The sequence below is a fragment of the Parambassis ranga genome, chromosome 5 (assembly GCF_900634625.1).
Source record: "Parambassis ranga chromosome 5, fParRan2.1, whole genome shotgun sequence".
NCBI classification, from domain to species: domain Eukaryota; kingdom Metazoa; phylum Chordata; class Actinopteri; family Ambassidae; genus Parambassis; species Parambassis ranga.
The window spans coordinates 29472165-29475417 of NC_041026.1; positions in this window are offsets into that span (position 1 = coordinate 29472165).

Genomic DNA, 3253 nt, shown 5'->3' on the forward strand with positions numbered 1-3253 from the left:
GATAATAAGGGCGGGTCTGACCTTCAAAGAGTGTGACACCCACAGCAACCAGCCTCACTGTGATGCTAAGTATCCCTGGAAAGAGGGGGGTCTTTCATGTCCACGAGATGGTGGCGAGAGGAGCCGCCATTAAGCTCACCAAGGACGTGATGGACAATTGGAAAGGACCTGTGTGGTGGGTGAGCCATCTAACTGCACCTAATCCACACCAGTACGTCTTGTATGGAACAGCAGTCAGGAGTTTGGATCGGTTAGCATAAAAATGACATTTTACTTAAAGGCCCAGATTTCCTTATTCCTTATTCCTACTCCCAGAGCAGTGCTTCGAGGATTCCAAGAGGGTGTGCACGCAGCCATTGAGGACATCACTAAGATGTATAACTCGGTATGGTTGGAGGAGCAAAAGGGTCCATGTGCATCGATTCTTGTGGAGGGACTCACCAGAGGATGAGATTGAGGACTATGCTATTGTGAGGGTAAACATGGGTGACAAACCGGTGGGATGCATTGCGCAGGTAGCCATGCATGAAACCGCACAATTACCCCAGTTCTCCCACATGAAAGAAGCAAGGAGGGTAATTGAGGAAGACTCTTATGTTGATGACCTCCTTACGTCCCACAATGACCCCCTGTGGGAGGCAGGATGGGACTGAATCCAAACTAGTGACTATGCTGTTACCTAACCAACTAAAGGAAGAAGACAACAAAGCCCTTGGGGTTGGTTACCTTGTGCAAGAGGATAGGTTCTTTGTGATGGTATCCATTAACTTCTCCAGAAGGAAGAAAAAGATGAGAACGGAGATTGATATTACTGAAGAAGGTGGAGGTAAAGACACCAAATCCCCTGACTCGTCAGGTTCTACTGAGACAGATCGCAGGGATGTACAACCCACTTGGTCTTGCCACACCCGTGAAGCAGAAAGGGGTGATTCTTGTCAGGAGAGCTTTCCAGGAAGCAGGCAAGCTTACTAAGGTCACCTGGGACCAACCTCTTTCTGACGAGCTCCGAGGGAAAGCAATTGAACTATTTAAGGAATATGCCCGCCTATGTCGCATCAAGTTCCACAGAAGTATTACGCCTGTGGAACCATTAAAGGGGTGTGAGGAGAACGTGCAGCTCCACACAGAAAGATTTCCCAGCCGGATTTGAACCCTCTTGCTGTTAAGGCGGCAGCCAAAAGAGTACACTATTTTTATATAACACAGAGCACTGAAAAGGCATGAAAGGGCAATCCTTCATGTCAAGCACACCTGATTGTGCAAAAGGCAGCACATCCTTTGAAAGTGTGCACAGGGTGGCATTCGTGTTTAATGTTTGGGGACAGCATAAAGGCTTTCAGCATAACAAGAGAAGGCGGCAGTAGAGCTCAAATGAGCTTTAATTAGGTATCTAATAAGACTCAGCAAGGTTGTTTTTACACAGTCTTTCAAAGGTATAGAGCAATGCTGCTCTTCAAGATGCAGGAAAAAGGCTTTGGTGTGAAAATAAATAAATAAATAAAATAATGTTAAGTTAGATAATATAAGTTATTTCTGAGTTTAGTTTTGACGGGTTCCATTGGGTCAACTTCAGCCTCCTTGGCATGGCCTAGTAGCTACATTATGAGAGTCACCCTACGTAATGCCAATTATGTCCTCTATCCACATTGGCTGTGGATGATGTCATGTTTTGTCCTGCCTGCCGTGCTGCACCCCCCCCCCCTCCACATTGGGACCTGGGGACATCCCTGCACAGTCCCTGAGCAATGAGTTGGCATAAAAAAGAGCTGCATTTGAATTAGTCACTGTACTAAGTGTTGTCCAACCAATAAAAAAAAGGATCAATGCTGCACCAAAGACTCAAGGATCAAAACTGAACAACCTATTACCATCTCAGCAAAGATATGTTTATTCAGAGTGTTTCATTACAGTCATTTCATGCTGAATCCTGCATTGCTGCTTTTAAGATGTTCATGTCGGCTCTAAGAACACAGACAACATGCACAGACAAGCGTGTGGAGTTTTAGCCACTTCTGAGTGATTCATCCAGCCTGTCTCACGACTGATTTTAATGTACATTCATGCAAAGAGAATCCAAACTCCAACCTAAACCTTGCAGTGTTGTTCTGAGTAATCCAGTGTGCGTCGTCTCTCACTCTGTATGCAGTGCGACCTTGGACAAAGCAGTCACTTTATCTCTAAGAATAAGGGACAAACCCTTATTCTTAGAGATAAAGCGACTGCAGTGCTGGCCCTGCTGTGACAGTGACTGCTCACCTCGTTTTTGCAACATTTAGCCATCTGCCATGGAGAGCCCTCTTGCAGCTGTTATACCCTCTGGGTCACCTTTCAACTGCTCTTGACCCTAGTTAGCAGTATTTTTGGACCTCTTATACTGTGTAGGTTTTTTTGTTTTTAACAGTCAATGTTTTGGACTACAGTGGCAACTGTTATAACAACTAATGGAATCTCAGGGTGCACCCTGTCTTCTCTGTAGTTCCAGCTACATTACACTGTTCTCTCTTAACCAGACAGCGGGGGTAGTACTGTCTGGAGTGACGCAACTAACCCTGCTATATCTCTGTCAGGTACCAAAAATCATCTGTCAGTTCTTCTGTGCATTGTTGAGGAAGGTGATGTAGCAAGTGCGAGATGACGATAATGTGGATAATTTTTGCATGTATGCATGTTTTTAAGGTGGTAGTAATGTACTATGATGTTCAGACTGACATACTGATCTACCAGTTTTGTTTTGCAAGCCTTTCACAAATAGTGAATGCACACAAAATCTCCGGTTCATATTTCCACAATCCTGTCATAGTGCTTTCACAGACACTGTTAGGTAGTAAAACCAAGAACTGGTAGCAAAAAAGAGCACACTGAAGACAATAATACATCAAAATACTGTACAACTAACATTTCCACACTGACATCAGGGCACTGGAAGTGATATTGCTTTATTGTTTTATCTATTCCTATGCACACCTTTTTATCCCATCTCATCTCCTACTGCAGCTGCTGTGACTCAAGTGGCTGTGGAGACATTTAGCATATGCTGAACACAAACATAAGAGTGAGCCGGCAGGTCCCAGGTTTGCCGTTCTCACTGTTCAATCACAGCTCTGAATATGGAAAGAGACAATCTGGGTTATGTATAGGCTTTCTTTCATTAATAAAACATAAGGCACCCAAATAAAAGCAATCCTAATCTCCTCATCAAGCACCCCCTGACTTAATGTACGGGCTAAACCGAGGCCTATTGGTAGCTGAGAGG